Source organism: Passer montanus, unplaced genomic scaffold (genome assembly GCF_014805655.1).
Source record: "Passer montanus isolate IOZ18808 unplaced genomic scaffold, ASM1480565v1 scaffold106, whole genome shotgun sequence".
Taxonomy (NCBI): Eukaryota; Metazoa; Chordata; class Aves; order Passeriformes; family Passeridae; genus Passer; species Passer montanus.
In genome coordinates, this window is record NW_024357170.1 from 2,702,329 (window position 1) to 2,726,497 (window position 24,169).

The 24,169-nt window shown below is 37.5% G+C and overlaps 1 protein-coding gene across 7 annotated transcripts in view; it reads left to right on the forward strand.

Moving 5' to 3' along the window:
- The first annotated feature begins 90 nt into the window (after positions 1-90).
- The window catches only part of PACSIN2 (protein kinase C and casein kinase substrate in neurons 2), a 53,505-nt gene continuing 29,426 nt past the window's right edge, over positions 91-24,169 (forward strand). For 5 of the 7 annotated variants that reach the window (XM_039719820.1, XM_039719847.1, XM_039719859.1 and 2 more), the window contains exon 1: positions 91-242. The gene's annotated coding sequence lies outside the window, so the exon portion shown is untranslated. Of the gene's footprint in view, positions 243-320; positions 342-7,842; positions 7,907-24,169 lie in introns of those variants that run through there. The other 2 variants (XM_039719827.1, XM_039719837.1) reach the window with 2 other exon arrangements.

Sequence of the window (24,169 nt, forward strand, 5' to 3'; positions counted from 1 at the left end):
TCCCCACCCCCGACGGGGAAGCGACTTTGATTGGCAGTCGTGGGGAGCCAATGGACTGCGGCGGAGCGGGAGCTTGCCCGCTCTCTCGGCCAATGGGGAGACGGCTGGGCGGGCGCCAGGTGGCGGGCGGGGGCGGCGGCGCCGAGCGGAGCATAGGGGTCGGGTCGATTCCGCCGCGCTCTCGCCGTTTCGTCACCCCACCCCCGCCGGGCACGGGCGAAGGGCAGGTTCTGGCGCTGCAGGTGAGGGCCGCTCCGCGTCCCGGGGTCCCGCCTTCGGGAGAGGCTCGAGCTGGCGGCCGGGTTGGAATCCCCGTCGGAGCCGTTGGGCAATGGCGGGCGGTGGGTCTGGGCGGGGGGAACCGGTGGTGCCGCGGCCGCGCCGGCGGGGCTGCCTGTACTGGGATCAGGCCGAACGGGCCGGCCGGGGGATGACCCCCGGGGAGCCCGCTGGGTGCGGGTCGCCCACCCCACGGCACTGCGGCGGGCGCGGGGAAGGTGAAGCTCTCCTTGCACGGCGCCAGGCGGGAAAGGGCAGGGCCGGGGCTTGCGAGGGATGACGACACTGGCTCGGTTCCTGTAGGAGGGGAGAGCTCCCTGCTCGGGGAAGTTTAGTGACCCACTCGGTGGTGGTGGCGGCTTTGGTTTGGGGAAAAAAAAGAAGGTGAGGATGGAGTCCTAAATTTGAGCAGGTGGGATTTTCCTCGCTTTGAAATCCCGGCGGGTAACGATGCTGATTTGGTGGGAGTAGATGTTTCTACGGGGGAGAGTGAGGTTTTAGACAGCTCAGGCCCTCCTGACTACTGGTAATGACCCAGCTCAGTCAAGCTTCTTGGTCTTGCGTTGCCGCCTTCTATCTTAACTTTCCCTTTTTTGGCCTATGGAAAGAATCTCCTCATGTCCCAGAGCAAAACGTCTGTGTGAGAGACAGACATCTCTTTATGTGCACTGAGGCTACCTGGTTAGGGAAGAACATAATGGGTACTGTATCTGTCCTCAGCTGTCTCTGCTTGGAGTGGCTCAGAAGCTGATAGATTTAGTCATCCTTTTGCCTGAGCACTAAAGGGAGCCAGAAAGACACAAGTGGTGTACGCTGTCCTTTGTAAACCGAACATTTTGAAAACTAAATGCAGTCTTGCAGTTTTAAACACTTGAATTATTTGATTAAAACTATAGATTAGCTAGGATAATTTAAAGCTACTTCACCACTCCTTACGTTTCCTATGCCTGTTTGTGTAAGTTTGATAATTTGACACAGTCTGGGGTAAAAAAATGAGCCGTGAATGTGCTAGGCACTTTTGTTTCTGTTGTCCTCCACGACCTTTTGCTTAAGAGGCTGCCCGAGACTGTTCTCTCTTGATATTGGGGAGTGGGGGAGGGATTCCCTTTTTCTAATTGGGATTTCATGCCAGCATCTGTTCAGCTCTTCTTTGAAGCCAAAAACCTTTCCCTTTTAAAAGTTAAAGCAGTAGTAGTGCATTATTATAAGAGCCATACTGAAGGCTGCATTATGTAAAGAACTGAGTTTTCATTCTGGTTCAGTGCAGCAAAAGGATCATTCTCAAACTAAAAGAGTTTGCCAGCTGTTTTTCAGTTGGTCAAAATTTGTTAATTGCATTCTTTACTATTAAGGTTATTAACACTGAACGCTCATGTGGTGGCTGTTTTATACCTGTACCTGCCTGAAATTATACTTCGTCAAACTTGCAATTTGCCTTCAAAGATAGTAGTTCTATTCTGCCAATTATGGCTGAATCAGCTTAAACAGGACCACATATTTGCATAAGGAGCATGTCTGTTCAGCACAGTGCAGCATAATTTTAAAGATCCCTGATCTCTGTTCACCACAGCTTCAGTGTGGTGAGCAGAAGAGGTGTGCAGGTGCCGCCTTGCTGTGACTGTTCTGTGCTAAAGTGCTCCAAACTGCCTTTGGGAAGTAGTTCACAAATCTGGATTTATTTTTTTTTCTTTTTTATGCCTTTGAAATACCATCATAATAAAATGGCTTTTTGATTGTGGTCTATGAATGTTTTTAAACAATGCCTTTAGAAAATACCTAGATGATTTATCTTTCTACTGGGTAGATGTCTGCCTTCTTTTCTTGTGACAAGCCACTTGAATGTTGGTCTGAAATCAGTGAACCTGTTATTTTTACCAGGTGACATGTTTGGATGATTTAGTGTCAGGAATGAGAAGTTTTGTTCTCGTGGTCTGTCTGTGGAGCATATGGACGCCTTTTTCTGCTCTAGAGCTGATTGAGCTACATGCTTAAAGATGTCTGTATGTCAATTCTGTGCTTCCCTGATTGTGGTTAAAATGAGCCTGAAGGTGACTGTGGGTTGAATAGGTAGCCTATAAATGAAGGCTAAGAAAATTCTGTGTTGATTGCAGGAATTGTACTAAATGCTTAGTCAAAAGTTGCCTGTGCTTGTACAAATTTGTGTTGTAATACAAAGTAGCTAAAAGGTAGCTTTCTGTTTCTGAGTTTGTGTCTGGTTTTCTTAGTGTAACAGCTCCTGGAAAAACTGCATCTTCTCATGCATTTAGCCAGGAGAAGAGTAGATGCAGACTGAAGGTGGTTTTTGGTTTGGTATTTTTAATATATTTTTAAACATTCATATTAACTAATTAATGAGTGCCTTTTTAGTTCTTAAAATATCTGCTTTTTAAAAAAATACTATGATTTAATGACTTTCTTGTTGCCTGAGGCCTGGAATGAAGTATCTAATGCTCGAATTTAAGACTAGTCTGTAAGATTAACAACTTCTTTGTAACATGGGGTTTAATTCAAGCTCTGTCGTAATCCCCAGAACTTCAAGAGGTGACACTGTTCCTTTCAACTAAACCCAGTTACTGATTTTTGACTTAATGCAACGATGAGCTATTCCCAGGAGATGAAAAGGAAAAAGTAGGAACTAAAAGAGTGATGTAACTGCTGAGGTAAACCGAGCTAAGTGTTCTGTGATTGAATAGAATGCTGTATTTAATATGAATGTTACATGGTTGGTTGGCTCACTGGGGTTGAGAAGAATAACCTGGAGTGGATAGTAAAACAGCTGCTGTACCCTGTAGTTGATTCCACAGTCTCTATAGTCTAGTTTGTCACAAGACTTGAATGTTGTTCCTTTATGTGTTGTCCTTTAAGGTGCCTTGCTGAGGGGAGGGGAATAATCCAAATTTCTCTAATGGTTTGGTCTAAAATCTGCCTTGATGAGTGCTCCTTGAAGTGTGAGGTATTGTGCTTAAGCCACTGGTGCACTTGGTTAGAGTCCTGTGGATCTTGGTGGACAGGATGTGTCAATATTTGAGGAGGTTCCCAGCCCTAATTAGTAAATAGGGGTAGAACTAACATGGCTATTGTAACACTGCACAGTAATGAGCTCCAAGGCAAAAAGAAAATATCTCTCAGGTTTTAGGTAAGGTGGTTTGGTTCAAATTTTTAGATTATGCAAATACTTAAAAATTATTCTGGCTTACACAAGGTATTGTAAACATTTTGATAGTATTGGAAAACTGTATCTCAAACAGTTTGGCTTTGAGCCAGTGCATATTGTTAATCCTTTCTGCTTGTGTATGACTGTTTTAAAGAACTAATTCCAAGGTATCTATAGACCAAAAATTTTAAACTACCTTCTTTGCCTTTTATTACATACCCTAGTGTATGTAATAGAATAGAGTAGTGAATGACATACTGCAATATAAATAGCAGAAATGGTGCAAATGAGAAATCTCTATGGTATTATTAAATATTTCTTTGACAGGGTTTTGCTGAAACCAGAAAGCCTGGATTTGATGTCATCTTTTGACATAACCTTGTAACTGTAACGTAGTATATGCCCTGAAAATGGGCACCACTCAGACTTTAAGTGACCCTGTGGATGTGAATGTATGTTCTAAGTATCTTCTATATCTTCTATGCCTATTCTTCTTCTCTTCTATGTATCTTCTTATGCCTGTTGTGATGAATGTATCATGGAATTCTGCTGTTCTTGCAAGCTCTTAGCTTCTGATATAAAGTAATTTGCTACTAATAAAACTGGCTGACCTTGGTATTACTGTACTGTTCATCCCGAAGTCCTTGTTGCAGAAGTGTGATATTATTTGTTTTATTTTATTGTGTCTTTGTGCATGAATAGCACAAACAGGGCTTATAAGTCTGACTTTCATGTATGATTGTACATTAATCTCTCCCACATACCAGGTAGATCTATTGCCACCTGGTGATTGTAGCAACAAAATGTGTATGTTGACTGGGCTCCAAAAGGTCTAGCAGAGTTTTTGTGCCTGGCATCTCACAGCCGGGGTTTTGGGTTACAAAACCAGCTTGCACAGAACTTCTTACCTGGCATAGCAATAGTAGGTGAACATCAAAATAAGATTTTTTTAAAATACTTTTTTAAAATTTTCAATGGCAGAGGCGCAGCCATACTGATTAACTTTAAAGTAATATGACAAACAATATAATGAGCTGGGGATTTTTCTAATTTCTGACTTAAGTTAAATAAAAGATGCAGAGTGAATATGCGTAATATGCCCTTTTTAAAAGAGGTAGTGTGAAGCACAGATTTCAATAAATAATCTGCAGTGAGTCATAGGACAAACGGGACATGGTTTTGGTTTGACTTAAATCTCTCATCCTCTGCCTTAACTGAGGCTTTCTTGGCCATTTGACAGATACCTACCTCCCTGCTGAGTGGAACAATGCTGCTTTGTTTTTGGGAGAAATGATAAATGGATAATAAACAGGTACAAATCTGTTAAATGAACTCTGTATTTAATGGAACCACATGTATGCAATATCAACTTGTATGCATGCTTACTTCCACAGTTCTTGAATAATATTCTCAAAAATTTGTTTTTCTGAAGTGTTCAGGTTCTCTTCATCCCTTAGCAGCTAAAGATAAAAGCTTCAAAACGCATTTTTCAATTACCTGAAATAATCTAAGCGCTCAAAGTAATCCGGTCAACATATAATTGTGCTTAATTTCTAAGTGCTGCTGAACAGCTTGCTTTAAGGTCTAGAGGGAATTCATTTGAAGAAAATTACTCCCGAGTTCTTGATGTGTTGAGTGAGGTTACAGTTCCACTCCAAAATGTGAATACACTGTTTTATATAGGAGAAACTAGGTAACCATTTCTTTTACAGAACTTTTCATTAGTTTTTGTGCATTAGAGAGCTTCATATAAAGAATGCTGCCAGTCTAGTGTCATTGAGATACAGATAGAAATAAACTGAGTAGTTAGCTTTCCCTCTTTTGGGGAATTAAATTCTTAGAAACTGTTACACCTACACCTGGGAGTATTGCCTTCTCACTTGTTATTATGTTAGAGCTCTGAGAGTTGAGGTTTTTGTTGTTTTTGAAAGCTGGTGCAACTGAAAGTAGTAACAACCAGCACATAAAGAATGATCAACCAATAACTTTTGATTCATAGTGCTGCTTCCCAAAGCACACTTCCATGCTGTCTTAAGCAAACAGAGTTCTAAATGGGAAGTTAAGTGAAAAAAAAGTTTTATTCTGTTCCTGTGTCATTGCTGTCCTATGGTGAGATGACCATACTTGGATGCCAGCTGCCCACCAAACAACTCTATCACTCTCTTTAACTGGATAGAGCAGAGAAACTATGACAAAAGGCTCACAAGTTGAGATAAGGACAGAGAGATCACGCTCCAGTTATGATCATGGGCAAAACATACTCGATTCAGGAAAATTAACTCATTGCAAATCAAATCAGAGTAGGGTAGTGAGAAATAAACCCAAATCCTAAAACACCTTCAACCAACCCTTTCCTTTTTCATAGGCTCAACTTCACTCCTGATTTTTCTGCCTGACAAGGAATGAGCATTGCAGTCAGTTCTTCACACGTTTATCTCAGCTACTCTTTGTTCCTCATGCTCTTTCTCTCCTTCTACAGCAGACAGCTCTCCACAAACTTCTCTAACATGAGTTCTGTCAGGCTGCAGTTCTTCACACCAGAGTGCTCTGGTGTGGGTCCTTTCCAGGGGGTCAGTCCTTCAGAAGCAACCTGCTCCAGTGTGGGTCCCCCACAGCGTTGCAGGTCCTGCCAGAAGCCTCTTCCAGCCTGGGCTACCCATGGGGGGCACAGTCCCCCTTGGGCTTTCATGGCTCCACTGTGGGGTCCTCCATGGGCTGCAAGTTTGGCTGTATCCCCAGGAGCATGCATTGGAGAAGGCTTTAATGAATAGGCAGTTTTGATATGTGGATCATGCATTAGCATTCTGTAGACATTTTCAGATATTATTATTTAATTAAACAGATTTTAATTGCTGCTGCTCTTAAAAGATGTAATTAGGTTAATTATCCAATTGCTAATAGTATGCAGAAGAAATGCAAAGGAATGATTAATAGACTTTAATCCAGGAAAGAACCATTTGTAATCATCTGCTCTGTTTTGAAAAAGACCATCCATAAGATTTGTGTGAATGGATCCCTGTTGGCATTTGATACATCCACAAAGAAAATTTCCCCTTTAGGTAAAATAGATGTAGAGTCTACCACAACCCTGTTAGGTGCCCAGTTAGCTAATTAGTCTTGCTGCCCCTAACAGGGTAATCTCTCTGATGTATAGTCAGATAATATATACTTCTAGCTGCTACCTAACTGCATTTTATTTATATTCTAAAATTCATTGAACATGTTCAGCTGAGTGTTCTGCTCCATTTCAGAATTCCTCAAACTTCATGCTTAAAATATTAGTTCATATTTATGAGATAGGGAAATTAAACTTTGTCTTATACAGCCCAATGTGAATTGCAAATTAGGCTCTTTATGTTGTGCTCATTTCAGCAAACAGTCCAGATAGGTTTATCAGCACTGATTTTGGTCTTATTTTATATTTCCTCAGGTTTTTTTGAAATTTGTCTGGGCAGCAGATCAGTCATGATTCCTGATCTGTTCACAGGTCACCAATAATAATGGTAAATAGCTTGGCAGTAACTTGATTAACACATCCAGCTTTGTAATATTTCTTGACTCTGTCTTTTCAGGGCTCAAAACAAATGTAACATCAGACTGAGCTTGTATTATTCTGTATCTTGATCAGAAAAAACTAAACCATCACTCAGTATGGTGTCCTCATAAAAAAGAAAGTGATGCTAAGGATTTGGTTGTATAGTATCTTTGTTTTTACTATGTAATAATAATTATCAACTTGGTATGCTGAGATGCAATCTCACTTGTTCTAATTGACTTATCTTGGTTCTGGCCAGGATGGGTTAATTGATGCAGTAGGCAGGAGGGGCATGGCCAGGACCTGGAGGTTATTCTGTACCACATCAGGTAATTTTCCAAGGATGGGGGAAAAGGCTCCCTTCAGGAGCATGAAAGAGGGAATGCCTGGTCATTGTCAAGGTGTTTCTTTGTTCTGAGCCTGCTAGAGCATCCCAAATAGTATTTTAAAATTCTTGAATAAACCTGGTTTGGGCTCCTAAGTCCTTTTAATTGCTAATTTGAAGGCTGATAATCATACCACTCAGATAAGGTTATTTGTCAACATTCATCTTCTGCCTTGTTATTACATTAAAGTGAATGATAGCATTATTATGAAGGTTGTTACAGTAAGGAGCTTTATAGTTGCAGTCTACCAATACAACTATTTCTGTGTTCATTCTGCTATCTTCTGTCATTTCTAGCTTTTGTTATATTTGTTACTATGAACTTGCCCTCTTTTCCACTTTACATAGAGGTGTTTCTAAGGTAATGTGGTTTTCTTCTTCTAATGTGGCTTTAGGGACAGCTATTAAAAGAAATCTTGTGTAATTATCTGTTATTCTCATATTGTATAGTAATATTAAAATAATACTGAAGTAATATTGTTTTATCAGATTGCCGAAGCTGAGCTTCTCAGGACAGGATGACTTCTAGTTCTGTCATCCATTCTCTTTTGAGGTATGGATGCATGGAGTGCCTGCATGGTGAATGCAATGTGCTGTTTGAGTTAGGATACTGTCACCTATAAATCCCATACAAATTTTGTAGTTGGGAAGGTGAAACATGGGGGGGACCCAAGGGCCCCACAATAATGTTCCATTCTCCTTCACACAGCAGCTCGTTGCAGAAGGAGCTGTGTGTGCTGTGTTGTGCAGTGTGCATTAGTGGCCTCTAGTGGATACCACTTAGTGCTGGTGTGATGCAGAGACTCTGTGGAGTATTAAGTGTTCTTTAAAGTTGCTAATATTTCAGATGAAAAATGAATATTATTGTGAAATGTCACCACTCATTTCTTGACCAGTCCTTTCTCTCTACATAACCACATACAAGCTCTTCAGCTGTGTGACATGTACAGTGAAGTTTGTGTTATTAAATGGTCTTGGTTTATGTTCCCAAAGGCAATAATCTCTTGTATGCCTGCTGCTTACACATAAGCAATGAAAAAATCTTTTTGCCTTTCTTTCAGGGTGCCAGCCTTTTCTGAAGGGTATCTTGTGTGTGATCTGTGTACTTGCCTATTTGTGTTAGCATAACATTTTGTAGCTTGTTAAACTGGCTCCAAAGTTTGTTGCTGCTTCTACTCACAGTGATAAGTTACGTCAAAACCAGTGATAGTCTGTGTTGTGACTAAAACAGGAAATGAGTTTTTCACTGGTACTCAGCTATTTGTTTTTGCTATGTGCCCCGTGGTGGTTGTGTTTGGCTGTGCTGTGTCTCAGCTCGGTTCTTTGGTCCAGCAAAAAACTTTTATTTTTGCAGAGTCATTTTCAGCTGGATAAATCTTAGCACCTGACTTCCCAAACAGAATCAATGGCATAGGGATGGGCCAGGAGGGATGACTGGGGATGTGGCACAAACAATATCAGAATCACTGTCAGTGGAATGAATTTATGCCATAACAAAGTGATCAGGCTATATAATGAGCTATGGAGTACAATGAATGATTTCTGTAAAGTTGACCTGTAAAGTAAATGTTGAATGTAAACAGATGTTTTTATAATCAAATGCATGCCAAAGGTGGTCAGGTGTAATAAAGAAAGGAAATTGAATGGATATAAATGCAACATTACTGTTTGCCCTGGCAGCTGAAGCTGTGCTACCTGAACTGCTGAAATACAACTGAGGAAGATGTGACTCTTCTTGACACTCACACTCTACCCTTACACTGTCTACTTAAAGGAATTGCAAATATGCTTGAACTTGTTTATTGATTTTTATCAATTTTAAATGTATAGGTGAATAGAAAATAAGTATAAAATTATATTCAATTCATCAATTTAAAGGTAAACTTGTAGGTGTTCTCTTGATTTTTTTTGCTTTAAATATTTTGGAGTGGAAGACAACAATTGAAATACTTTTTAAATTTAAACAAGTTCCAAGTGGAAAGGAGCCAAAAGTCCTTGCCTTTTTACTTTTAGAATATTCTCTTGTAAATAATGTCGGTGTTTCTAAGGTTTAATGCTGATATTTTATTCTTACGTAATGAAATACAGTATTTACAGAAAAAAGTGAATGCTTAATAATTGTTTAGGAAATTATTTAGATTAATCTGTTGGCATATTATTGTTAAACTAAGTGTTGAAGAAGTAGCTTTGAATTTCAATTCAATATTTAATTTCCAAAATTGATGCAATTTTGTGCAAAGAATGAAGTGTGTTTTTATAATGTTAATATTGTCCTTCCTTTTTTTTTTTTTTTGTTTTTTATTCTCCCTGGGTAAAATCTGGGTGTACAAAACCCCATGCCATTGCTATAATTTCCTAGACTGAAAAACTGCTTCCCTACCTTACTAAAACTTCTTTGGGTTTGTGTTTTTGGGTGTTTGGTTTTTTGTGCTTTTTGGTTTTGTGAGGGTTTTTTTGCTAATTTGGTGGATTTTGTTTAGGTTTTGTTGGTTTTGAGGTATTTGTTTGCTTTGGTTTTGCTTTTTTTTAGAATTATTGGAATTCAAGAAGTAGATTTAGTTGGATTACTTTTGTTCTGGGATATGTCCAATCTGCTTTCTTGGCTATTCTGAGTGAAGTACTATACCAGCAGATTTATTTTTCTTTAGGCAGGTGCTTAGGTTGGCTATCAGAGAACATCTTAGAACAGTTGCAGAACATTTTGTGGTTTTCTTTGTTTAATTGTTGTCTGCACTGGTAAAGGTGCCTGGGATATCATGAATGTCTTGTCTGTTCATTGAGCTAGGACCAAATTTATTAGTTATGTTCATAGACACAAACTTGAAGAAATTAAAGGACAATCCATATAGTTTTAAGTGATCTGTATGTGAACCTTAAAATTTACTTGAAATGAGATTTGATCATAAAATTAGTTTGAATTTGGCTAAGAAATTCTTTGTCCAGAGTAGTATATAGGCAGCTGCTTCTGCTTTGGCTGGTTGCATCCCTAGATCAGAGAGCAACATGTGGATTTAGTCTGTATTAAATGACTGTATTTTTAGCTCTTGGTTTAGCATAGGCTATTTCGTAGTTTCTGGTAGAATGTAAATCCTGTGGTGTGTGATGGCATGAGTAAAATCTGTGCTGTGCAATGTTAATGGTTGTCAGGTCAGTCCCAAACAGATCCATAACTGGTAAACACAAATAAATGAAACAAGTATCATACAATGATTCTGAATTTATTTTGGGCTATGCAAGATAACCTATAGTTTCTATGCTTTATACTTTGATTAGTATGATAAAATGTGATGTTGTGTTTCAGTCTACAGAGATCCATTTTGCTGGGGTTTTTTACTAGCCCTGTACAGAAACTAAAACTGTGATTGGAGATCTCCCCTTTATGCCTCCTCCCCTTTCTTGCAAAAGAGGCTGGCAGATAGGAAGCACCTTTGTTTCTACTTGTTAGGCATTGGAGAAACACTTTGTGTAATTAAGGAAAAGTAGTACTAAATTTAGCATGTAATTAATGTGTTTCTAAACAAAATTACTAGTTTTACGGTAATAATTTTAGAAGTTTCTATGTCACTGCAAAGGTGTCTTACTGCACAGCAGGAAAGAAATGAACAGGTGTGGAGGTTTTCAAGTACATCTAAAGGTATATTATTTGGTTTGTGCTTTATTTTTTTGCATTTGCAGTATTTATTTCACATATGGATTATTTCATACATATGGACAAAATACTATGTTTTCTGAGTGAATAGTGCTATCCAGTGTAATATCTTTTGATATTATATGTCTGAGTTGTGAATGATGCTAGTATTTCAGTTTTGAAGTTTATTAGTATTTCAGTTTTGAAGTTTATAGTGTGTTTGGGTTTTTTTAATTTTCAGGGTTGTGTAAAGCATCTAATTTATCTGTACTCACTAGAATGCAATTTATTAGGTAGGAAAAATACCATCAAAATCTGTTGCACAAATTTGCTCTTTAAAGCTGAAGATTTTATAAGCACACCACAAAATATGTTTTGAATTTGCCAAGGAAAAATGTATCACATTAATCCTTCTATTTTTTTATTGTAGTTATAGAATAGTTAGAGAACAAAGTTATGTAATCTCATTTCAGGGGAAAAAAAAGCTTTTATGAACGTCTTGTGAAACTCTCTTTGTAATGCAATACCAATTAACTTGTGCAGTGTTCAACACTGCAAATGGGGAGAAATAGGCAATGTGGAACTTACAGCTCTTGTTAAATTGCTTTGTCAACTGTTGTTGCAATCCTCCAGGAATTTTCACATTGCTTCCCAGAATGAATTAAATTTGAGCTACTTTCTCTATTTATGCAGCTGAAGTGGCTCAGGAGAATTATTGGAATGTGCAAAGAATAGCATATTGCACCTAGGCTTTGACGTTAGAGTTTGTGTAGCTGTGAATACTGAAAGTGCTCCTGGAAGTCCAACCACATAAGCTTAAAAAGACATTTATATCTTGTTTCCCAGTTGTTTTTCTGTCCTAACGTGGGGGGAAATCATCTCAGGTAAAAGACAAGTACAAGTAGGGATTTGGCATATATATGTCAAATATATAAAATGAAAATGCAACAGCTTGGAGTTTTGTCTGAAGCTAGGTTGCTGAAACTTAAATATTCAAGCAAGAAGTTAGGTATTTGAAAACTCATTTAAGAATTTTTATTGATTCCTTCTGGTTTTCTCTGGAATTCAGAACTTGATACAGAATTGTTATCTGTGTTAAGCTGAGTAAGCCTTATGGAAGTAACTTGCCTCCAAATCCTGAAATCATTGAATATATTCTGGAATATTACTGCTGAAATGCCCTAACTAGAGGACTGTAAAATATTAATTTAGAGGTTTTCAAAATTTGCACAAGCTTTCAGTGCCTTTATCTTATAGGCAAAAGTGCTGGCTTTGTACTTGGATATATTGGATCCCTTGAGCCTGAAGTTTTTCTCAAAGCTAAAAGGAGCATTCCTGTATAATTGTGTCCAGATTACTTTATATCAGTGACATTAGGAGGAACTTTTCTCAAACTTGTCTGTGCTGGTGCTGTCTTCCATTGACTTTCACCTTTCCAGACACAAGAAAATGGGCAGTGGTGATGCATTTTGATTGTTAGTTGGAACCATGGGGGGAGTTATTAAAAGTAACTTTAAAGCTAATTTTTGCTAGGACTTAGTCACAGCTGTGAGCCAGCATTAAACCTGTTCAAACGGCCTTCTTTATTGCTGCACTATTTTTAGGTTGAAAAGGCTATCTTTAGAAACTTCTTTATTTGGTGAATCATGTAGGGATATAGTTCATATATTCTCACACAAGCATTCAGGGAGAACTTTGAAAAAACCGTAGGACTCTTCTGATATTGCATAACAGTTATGCTGCAGTTCTAAATTATTCCAGATGATTACCATTATCATTACTGAGAGCCTCAGAGTGAAAACCAACAGAAGATTTGTGTGGCAACTATTGTATCTTCTTCTAGAAAAAGTGCTTACAGCTGAACTGCAGGTGGATGTTAATTCTAACAAAATGTTGGCTAGACTGCTTTGGTGTTATTAAAATTCTTCAATTTGTGTATCAATAAGAACAGACACACAAATATTTCTGAAAGAACAGGTGCCTTCCTTTGAAAGGAGTTTTAGGTGTCAGTGGTAGAAATGCAAATCTGAAATAGTTTGGATTTAGAGCTTTATGTCATGCCAGTGGATGTTACAATAAAAATATGTTCATATGATAAGGAGCAGGTAGTTATACCAGGACATACCATGGCCAGGGCAAAGACTAATTGTTGAGTATGTGTGTACCAAATGAGTGGTTTTTCTAGCCTAATTACTTGAGTATTTGCAATTTATGTCATGCAGAATGGACCACAGTGAAAGACCTATGTCATTACATGAATTAAGTATAGTGTGAACTTTTTGTGTTGTACCAGTACCATAAAATTTGTCTTCGCATATTAGAATTCGTAGTTAAAGGATTAGTGAATGGCTTTGGCTGCAGGATTCATCTGTGTAGCCTTGTACTTCAGCATAAGAAAAAAGAAAAATGGAGTACAGTTGTGTGTGTGCAAAAGGTAAAAAAGCAAACTAAATGTAACTGGCCATGAGAAAGACAAAAGCAACAGTGTCATTCAGAAGTTGAGTGATGTCTTGTGAATTGGTAGATAATTGATTGTAGAGTCCCCGCCACTGAACACTTTGAAGCTTTGATTGGACAGGGTGCTGGGTAATCTCAGCAAGGCTCCCTTTCCCATGAAAGATTGGACTAGAGAGGTCAGGCTGCTGCACAGTTCTATGATCATCATAACTTGACAAATACTCAGCTGAAGTATTTCTTGTGGGATCTGATTACTGTAGAAAAGTGTGGCTGTTGAACACTCTTTGAAGAGATGTTGAATAGTCCAGCCTCATCTGCTCCCAGGATTAATTTTCAGGATCCTGTGACTCTCACAATAATCCTCATCTTTTCCCAATTTCATCAGTTATTGTGTCAAATTCCCAATTAAAATCTGGCTTTAAAAATGCAAACAGATCTAATGTTTATCTTCTGTGGACCTGAAAAGTAATGGACTTTTTTCCTGATGAAAACAAAGTCTGCAAGACTGTCCTCTGTCACAGTTAACTAGATCATCAATAGTCAGACTCAAATGAGCAGAATTTCCAGTGCTAAAGTGTCACTGGTCCATGACAGGATCAATAAACATTAGCCTTCCTTGGTTTGAAATTGACATTTTCAGCTGGAATTATGGCTACAGGCTTTTTAAGATAGTGTGATAAATATAAAGTAGATATGAAGGTATCATGAAATATACTGAATTTTCAAATTGTTCATATCTCTTATAAGGGGAAAAGGTAGGCAATTTGTTGGAAGGTGGCAAGAGTTGGACGTTTTATTTTCAGTTTTATAAATCACAAGATAGAGAATAAACGCATGTTGTCTAATGAATCAAGGTTATTAAGCTCTTGAATACTCTACATAGCAAATTCTTTACCAATGCTCTTTTAGAAGTAAAATATAGCTGGTTTTTAAGTGTATTGTCTATTTTTATAATTTTGGATAACTGATGCATCAGCTAGATATTTTGTCTTGGTGAAGCAGCTCTTTTATCCTTCAGATATGGACAGTTGCACAGATTTTTTTTCAGTATAAAATGAATTTCAAGTTAAACACAAAAGGAAAGAAAGAAACTTCTATAGGAGTATTTGTCTGTGTACTCTTCAGATATTATACCACAGGTTAATAATACTTAATGACAAGAAAACCCTTACAGCTATACTCACCATCTCTCCTTTGTGCCTTTAGTCTTCTCTTTTTAAATTGCACATCTGTCTTAAACATGACTTTGCCTGCTCTGAGATAACCTTAGTAGATACTCCAGAGTATAGTTTTGAAATATTTTTTACAGTTGTTCCTTCATGTGCTCTCTACCCTTAAGCTTTGGGAGTAAGGACAAACCAACTTTGAAAAAGCTTTCGTTGGAGCCATGATTGTGTGAAGGTTCCTTGTGACCCTGACTCTTCAGCTGTTGAGCTGCCTTTAGTGTTAAATGAGCTCATGGCTGGAGTTACTAGAGGGATTCTCTTTGTGGGTTTGAGAAACTTGCCTTCTCCAGAAAGCTTGAAGTGACCAAGGAGTTATCGTGGGTACTGTTTATTACTAGAGGAGGAATTAGCTTTGTGGGTTTAGGAGATTTTCTGGAGGTAGGCCTACTTTTTCTCACAATCTTTATATATTAAGGCTTTAAGCTTCAGAACCAGAAGTGAGAAATGTCTGTACTTAAGTTTCACAGGTGTTCTCAGCTGAAATGTTCTTGACTTGAATTGTGATGCTAAAGAGTGTGATTATGAAATGTATCATATGTGTTGCTTGTAAAATATTATAAATAATATCTTTCTATATGCAATTTCTGTCATGTTTTCTTAATTGTCTAATGCTTTTTTCTGCAGTATTTCCAAGTCTTATATATCTATTTTATTCTACCATAAGATAAAGATAGGTCAATGTGAAATTTATTATTTGTTGAATAAGCACATCAGTTGGTTTTCTTTCTCTTGGGGAAATAGAAGTCTTATTTTCAGTTAAACTTGGAAGGTATTTCTCTATAATTGAAGCTTTCATCTTGCAGCTGTTTCAGCTGTTGAATAATTTAATCCTTTTTTTGATTCCTTTGCTGCTCAGCCTCTTAACTGACAAGCCATATGGAGATACAGCTTTATAATGACAGTCATATGTAGACAGGTGACTCATTTCAATAACCACAAACTATTGTAGAGCACTGGCTATTATTGTGAGCAGGGACACAGAGCCCTGCCCACAGTGTCATGGTGCAGTTCTGTCTCTGTGCACTGTCACCCCACCCTGGCCTTGGACAGGCACTGGATATATCCCAGCTGTCATCTCAAATACAAACCTTGGGAGACAAATGTGTGATGGAACCTAGTGAGACAGTCAAGCTGAATTCAGAAGCATGAGATCACTTGCTAGTGATAGGTAGTAAAATCCCTTGGATGTGGACCCTGGTAGTGCCTTTTATAAGATGACTGAAAATCTCAATGTGTTAAAAACAGCTCTAGGCTAAAGCTCTAGTTTATATATGGGTTTATATATTTGTGTACATATAGACCGTTACATATATGTTTTATGCACAAAGTACCTGTTAGAATTCCAGCTCAAGCTGTTCATTTTGAGCGTGTGCAAGTTGGATGTTATAATTCAGAATGATTTTATTACATGATACTGACTTTGGTCTGTTGAGATTGCTTCATGTTATTATGCATAATGCAAAAATACCAATTGAATTCTATTTCCACTTAAAAGATGATGTTGCATTTGAATATAATGGCTCTAGACTTTCTGGAGTCTAATATTAAGCAGTTTTGTGGAATCATGTGTGGAATGATTTGTAGTACACTAAATAGGTTAAGAAATTTGATCACTTTATTCTGAAGCTATTTGTGCCTGCTTTTCTCAGCTGTTACAACTATCATACGGCGATTTTGTGAGTGTGGGTGTTACTGACATGTGAGTTAAGTTAAATTCAAAAAGAGAAAAGGTGTGTTATTGTACCTTTAGTAGCAATTGATTGAGAATCCTTGTGTAGCCATTTAAAATTCTGAAGTTAGCAGCATATACGACAAGAAAGGCAGTTGTGTAATTCCTGCTTTTACTAAGACTTTGTTTCAACACTGTGATCAGCTTTAATCTTATTTGATGTAAGTCTTGTGTGCTTGAATTTTCAATAGCAGGATCTTTCAGACTTTGCCCTTGAGAGAGCACTAAATTGAGCTTGGTTGGGGTTATCTACTTTTCTTTTTTCTGCTTTTGATTGTTTTCTATATGCAGGTTACATTCTGCTGTTTCAGTGCTCCACAGTCAGTGATGGCACAGCTTTATTAACTGCAAAAACACAATGGTGATGGTGCGAGCAAGAACTGTCAGCTCATAGGGCCTCTTGTCCCACTTCCTTGAACTTCAGTCCAATTTAGATTACAGAGTAGATGGCTGACCTACTTGTACTTGGATCAAACATTAATTTAAAATAAAAAACTTTCCTGAAAAGTGGCAGCAAGGTAGAAAAGAGGTTTTTTTGTGAGGTTAGTTGACCAAATATAAGCATTCATTTCACATGTTTAGGGGTTCTACATTTCAGTGATTTGTGTGTTTGAGAGTTGTGTAAGGTCACATAACATGTATCCAGATTGCTGAAGATCATGGGGAAGCCTGGCTGCTCTGCTTTCTTTTCTAAACCCTTAATAAGATTAGTGAAACCTTCACGAACCAAAGAAAAACTCTCACCTTCTCACTTGCCTAATCTGGATCTCATGTCCCTCTTTTACAGCAGCACCTTGTTTTGCACACTGAAAACTCTTGATTTTTCAGTTGCATTAGGGTAAAAGTAGGTGTAAGTGTACTGTATGCGTTTTTAAAAAACCCCAAACAAACCAAAACAACTCACCTATGCTTGTCAAATTGCATATATAGGGAAGGCCATAAAATATGATCTCTGATGCTAATTTAAGTATGATACTTCCAGGTAGTTTAGACCAATGAGTTTAGTACTGATACATGGTAAGGAGCCAGTTCATTATATTTATTAAAAAAAAAAAAAGACATGTTTTTAGGGATTGTTTAATTCTACTAAGTCAGCAACTTGTGTTTTATAGATTACTGAGTTGAAAGTAGAGGTCTTCTGACCTTGTTGCAGTAATTACCATTTCAGGACCAGAAAATTTAATTGCCTAGAAGCATGAGAAGTCCTGGCTAAAGTTTACCTCAGATTCACTAAGCTGTAAGTCTGTTTAAATAGAATTCAAGAGTTTCTTTTCAGTGACCATGACTGATCTTAGTTAATGAAACTAAGTATTGAGTAACCCTCTCTCCAAATTTAACACAGCCAAGCAATTTAAATTCTCCTAATAATTCTTTTGAAACTGCATTCAGATTGCTTTAAAATCTGAATTAGTCTTATTTAATCTTAAATATTAAATACAGTCACATGCTCTTTTGTGCTGTTACAGTATAGCATTGATTTTAAGCACTTGAACAGATCTTTTATTGTTCCTAAAAGAATAATTACATATTCAACTTACTGTAAAAAGGATAGTTGAAGTTAAATGTGGTTGTTTTCTGTGGTTTTCTTTCTGCATTTATATGCAGAATTGTATTCTGCAGAGGTCTGTACATTTTGTATCAGTTCCAGAAATGAAACTGATGAAATAGTGCATAATCTGATGACTGTCACAGCTGAAAATGTTGCTTTTAAGTTGTAAGGCCATCTTCTTTAGCAGTTTTTACATTGATAGTGTTTCCCCCAAGTGCTGAATTACTCTTTAATGTATTTTGAGAGTCAAAGAATGTTGCATGATGATTTGACCTGCTTTTTGTAAGCAGGGCTATGGCAGTAAGGGGATAATGCCTGCAGAAAGAATTGGTAATTAGGGAAACTACTGTTTAAAGCTTTTTCATAGCTTTGATGTAAGCCAACAGTTATGGGAGTGGTCATTTAATTTCCGCTTTAGGGTACAAGTACTGGGGTACAGTTCTTTGCCAGTTTTGGCTGTCCCTTGAGCAAAAGCTATACTAGCAATTAATTTCTGGTGTTATAGGCTACTTGTGTTGAGGATCTAGCCTAGAAAATTGTTGGGTTTGCTTACTAGAGAACAATCCACTCAGCTCCAAGGAGTTTTGTGTGGAAATGTGATGTCTCTGTACTGTTTATATCAAGTATAACATGAAAACATGGTGGTCTGTTACTTTATTGTCTGGGGGGAGGGCTTCTCTTTCACCTTCAGCAATGTCTTTCTGAAATACTCTGTAGGAAGGTCTGTTACTCTTTGTGCTTTCTTTTTATCCATGGTAAGGAAATCATCACTTGCCCTTTTCCTTTTCTTTATATCTCCAAAAAGTGACAGAAAAATTCACTAGTACTTGAAGAGTTCACAGATTTTCGTGGGTTCACCCGTGCAGGTTCCCCTGCCCCAATCAGCCTTCCTAGTTTTTGCCAGTCGTAGTCTTCTGTATCTCTCTAAGATAAGCAGAAAATAGGGTATTCTGGCATGTTGTTAATACACAGACTTCATTTCTAACAGTGATTTAGGCTTTGGAAACAAGTCTGTGTTAAAGAGCAGGCTGAATTTGGTTCAAGTGAGGTATCTGAATTGGTTCTTTCGTCAAGTTAAGACAAGTAGCTCCTCAGTACAATCTTCAGATTCAGGAAGACTGCCCTGTTTCACCTTCATTGAAGGGTTTAGATATACTTCTATTCAATGCATGTCAGTATTTAATTAATTAATACTACAGCCCTGTATTTCCTGAGATGGAAAAGTACAGCTTTTGACTATGAAACACTGAAACAACACATCTGTTTCCTAAGTGACGCATCTGCAAAGTGTGCTTACGTGTTTCACTGAAATATTTAAAAATACTCTCCTCCACTGAAGCCAGTTGTATGATTAAAAATCCTTTAAAATGGGCCACCCATGGTCTTACCTAAAGGTTATAGTACACCAAAATATTCAGCTTTGCATAATATACAGAATCATATTATGACTGAAAACCCTTTGTTATATTGAGTGCTGCAGTGTGGATGGGGGAGGAAAGACATTAGTTTGAGCTACAAGGTTTTCATCAGCACACAGGAAGTGCTAAAGTACACGCTGATGAGAGAATTGTGTTTGTGGAAATGGAGGTTGGGCAGTGCTGTGCAGGTACTGTGGTTTTCTGTGCAGTTATGCTGCCCAGCTCCATAGCTGGAAAAAATATAAGTGAATTAAGGCATGACTTTTCAGGTAAATATCTTGTGAACAGAATGTGGAATGACTTTCCAAACAACTGTGGTAGTTGTTTTTCCTACCAAAATGTACTCTACTGTGTCACAGCTGATAGAAAAGTATTTTTGGCTGAGTGTGTTGATTTGCAATGTTTGTTTGAATGTCAGGGGGTGTGCTTATCATGTTTGACTGATGGCATTGGGCTCATACAGCCTGCTGTCCACAACACACATCCATTTCTAGAATGGTTATTGTATTGCTTTTATTTATGTCCTTTTCTGGGATTTCTGTTTTGAAGTAGAGCAGTGTTTAGTTCGTAAGTTTTTATGTCTGAGGCAGTGTTTCTTGTAATGTTCTATTTTGCTTTTTAATTACAGACCATTATAGAACAGTTGTGTATGTGTCACTGCTCTCTGCAACTGTTTTTTCAGTGTGGCTGTGAATGCTGTTTCATGGTTCCTCTCCTGGAGAATTCATCAATATCACTGCTGTGCACTCCCCTTGTTTTGTTGTAAAATTCTACTAAAACTAAATATGACATATATATGCTTTAGATATTTCTCTTGACATTTTACAAAAATAACTTTTCATTATGAGTGTATATAGCAAGCCATCTAATTCCCCACTAGATTAGGGAATTAAAGGGTCAATTATTTATTTTTAAAAGTATCTGGACACTTAAAGATTTCTTGTTAACTAAATGCTTGCAAAGTGTAATTTGCAAGTTGAAGATATGTGGTCTTTTGCTGCCTTCATGCTTTTTTTGAAACAAACCTAAAAGCATATTTATCTTAATTTTATTTATTTAGTAGGGATGGCAAGATATTATGGTTAATTTCATTTTGGGAGACTTTGACAGGACATATAAATGAGTGTGTGATGTCGCAGGTGTTACAAAAGTGAACATTCTGAAAGGGTGAAGACCTGTAATTAAATTAAAGTTCTTCCTGCACATTATCATTTTAATCACTTGATCCTAAACTGTAGAAAACCTCTGATTTGAAAAACCGAAGAATATTTTTTAATGTTATTTTAATTGACAAATAATCCTGAGTTCTTCAGCTGGTTTTCTGGCAAAATTTACTCAAAGGCAAATTTTATGCACTTTTTTCCTTGCAGTGAAGAAAACAGTAATGTGGATTTTTTCCTTCATACCTCCAGATTAAAAATATGTATAATCTGAAAATATTAAGGTTTGTTTTAAATAGATGCAAATATTTTAAAGCTCCCCACATCACTTCATCAACTTTGCATCTTAGCTGATATATCTATGCCATTTAAAACATGTGTTTTGCATTGTTAATAATTTCTGTGGTCAGTGTCTAACTTTAAATAAAAACCTCTGCAAAGCCTCTGAAGGCAATTAATAGCTTCCCTGGTTAGAACAAAAAGTGCACAATTAAAATAATACACCTACATGCATTGGCTTGTCAAGCTGAGAATAAATAATAATTTTTCCCCAAAGTCAGTGTTGCTGTTTCAGGTATCTCCTGGTTAATTGGAAAAATGCAGAGGGAGGCTCTGCTGGCAGCATGTCTGAGCTCTTGGGGATGGTTAGGTCATGAATGTGCAAAAAACCGGCATGTGTAACAGCAACATGTCTAACCAGCATGTCTTGCCACTAATTATTGGGAGGGAGGACAGGAGATAAGAACTGCTAACTCCAGGGCTCTGCCAGTCTTTTTTGGAGTGTGAGAGCAAGGTTTTATTTTACATGGATGAAATAAAATGTGCAGGCTAAGAGTCTTCTTGAGAACATTGGGTTGTTGCCTCATGTTTAAGATATACTTCTGTGCTGTGTTATTCCAGTTGTTTGATCAGTAATTTTAAGTTTCATTTATTTAGTAAAATAATCACTAAGGACCAAAATAGCTGTTCTTACTCCTTTGATTATGCATTGTAAAATGTATCTGCTGTAAGATTGCATCACGCAGTGTTAATGTGCCTGAAGAGTTTAATTTTAGAGACTGTCTCCTCACTAGAGTTGTGGGGGATTTTTTTTTTACATGTGGTAATTATCATAGAAGTTTAATCTCTTTAGTGATCTTCTGATGTGTGCTGAAACTATGGCTTGAATGTGTGTTCATGGCTTGTGTACTTAGGGCAGTGAATGTGTGCTACTTTCAGTGGTTTCACATTCAGCATTTAACAGATGTGGGCATGGGCAATTATAATGCAATACCAAAGAGGTTGTTGTGAATCAAGCAACCTTAAACTCAAGATTTCCTTAATTGAGAAGTGCAGAGGGTTGTGTTACTCAGGGTTATGAATGACTCCTATGAACTGATAGCTTTTTGTTATTTAATGTCATTTTATGTTATTTGCTAACTGAAAAATGTCTAGGTGGCAAATTATTCAGTTTCCAAACTAGAAAATCTAGGAATAAACATTGCTCTCAGTCTCAGAGGAGTGTGCCTGGTAGGAAATAAGCTTGCAGAGTGTGTAACACAGCATGCATTTCCTAGATTCCTTCCTTTACTGCTCACAGTTCACTGAATAGGTTGCTGTAAACTTCATTCCAAAAATCATTTGGTGCATGGCTCTGCCAACTATAACATAGAGGCTGAATTCCCCAAGAAACAGTGATTCAATTACCTTTTATGGACATTTCTCTGGTGTTTGTTGCTGTAGTTGTTTTCTTCATTTAGACTAATGGATTATCTTAAATCCTTATGGAGGAGGGTGCTATTCTGCCTATTTTATAGATTGAAGAAGAGCTAGACCCAAGCCATCAATTTGAGACTCTACCTGTAAAAATCTAATGCCTAATTTCTGTTACTAAAATGCAGTCATGTCTACTGATTGCAATTAGAAGACTTCACAGCATTGACTAGCAGTGATTAATCATAGTTTGATGCATTTCTTCCCTGCACCCAGGGGCTGGAATTTTTTGGTGTCACTTGAATGTGTAAACTGAAGCATTCTTTTTTCCTGTATTTACTTTTCATATTAATTCACGGACTTTACACTGTCAGTAGCTGTGATTCTTAACAGCTTTTGTTATATGATTTCACAATATTGCTAAAGAAGTTCTGTTACTTTTTTCTATGTAAACAGTAAACAGATTCCAACCCTAAATAAACTGAGAACTCTTATAGAGCAAGTTCTTTGGACAAAATAGAAAACAAAGTAACATCTAAATTGCTTTATTTAACCAGCGAATGAGATTGGGCATATTCATGGCAGGTATACTTGTAGTTCACAGTATTTATTTCTGTACATGGAAGTCTTCTGTTCTGTGTGGAACAAAAGCTGAGAATTCAGTGAATAATAAGGAAAATATTATAGCTGAAAATTCTTAGGAGTAGCTAATTGAAGTTGAGTCATGTCTTTGTACATAAGTAATTCACTCCTTAGTCATGAAACTTGGTATCTTGAAGAGTCAGATTCATGGTGACAAATGCTATCATTCCAAAAATAAGTTTAAAAGGTAATGTGACCAGATGCTTTTCTCTCCTAGAGGCTGGTAGACTGTCTCTGTCTCAGCTTGTATTTGTAGAGTCCCTGGAGAAAATGTATGACGACACCAGTTGGTTTTCTAAGTATGGATTTTATTTTTTTTTTCTTCTGTATCTCATCTTGAGGATAGTTAATCACTGGAATAGGTTGCACAGAGAGGTTGTGCCATCTCCATCCCTGCTGGTTTTCAAGATCCATCTGCACGAGAGTCGTGAGCAAACTGTGCTGATCATGCTTGGAAAGTTGCATCACTCTTAGATGTTTCTCTGTTGTGGACCAGTTTGTCACCTAGGGCCACAGTTTAGTGATTGCCATGCTTTAAAGCAGCCTATTGTACATGGGACTGTAATTAGATTTTTTAAATGCTGTCTTTTTGAGTATAGTGAAATATATTTTCAAAATAAACATTATCTTCCAAAAGAAGTCAGAATGTTAAAATTTCACTTTAAACAACCCTACCTGTTTCACAATAAGAGTTCATCAGTTATTTGTTATTAAAAGCCTGAGGGGGTTTAACTGAAGGATTTCTTTAAAAGCCTTTTCCCATCTTCCTGTTGAAAGATGCCTTAAAAGAAATTTTGAGATTCAGTGGATTATTTTAGCTTCTTAACAGTGTGCATTTGTTGCACAGAAAAAAAAAATCCAATTGTTTCAACATGAACAAAGCTAGGAATTTTGCAAATTGCTTTCAAAGTAATATCAAAACCAACTTCTTGAGAGCTGAGGCAGCATCTTGTGTTCAGCTGCTTTTGCATGTGGTATCTGAAGGTCTGCTCCTTATTATTAGTTAATATTTTCTAAAATCCTTGTATGTTAAGCCCTCAGGATGTTTATAGCACCTTTTTTCACACCGTGGGGCACTAGCAGTGAGGAAGAAATTCAAGGCCTGTAGTGTAAAGCATAGCTAGAATGTTCCCTAAGAGGAAGCTTAAAAAAAAAAAGCCACCTTTATGTATTAAGGTCCATTTCCTTGTGGCAAAGATCAGTGTATCCTAATTTACAAGAATTGCTTGAAATTCAGAGCCAAGAAACCAAAGCCTTGTTTGTTTGCATCATTTCTGTAGCTATTACAGTATGTACTGCTTAAGATGGACTTACT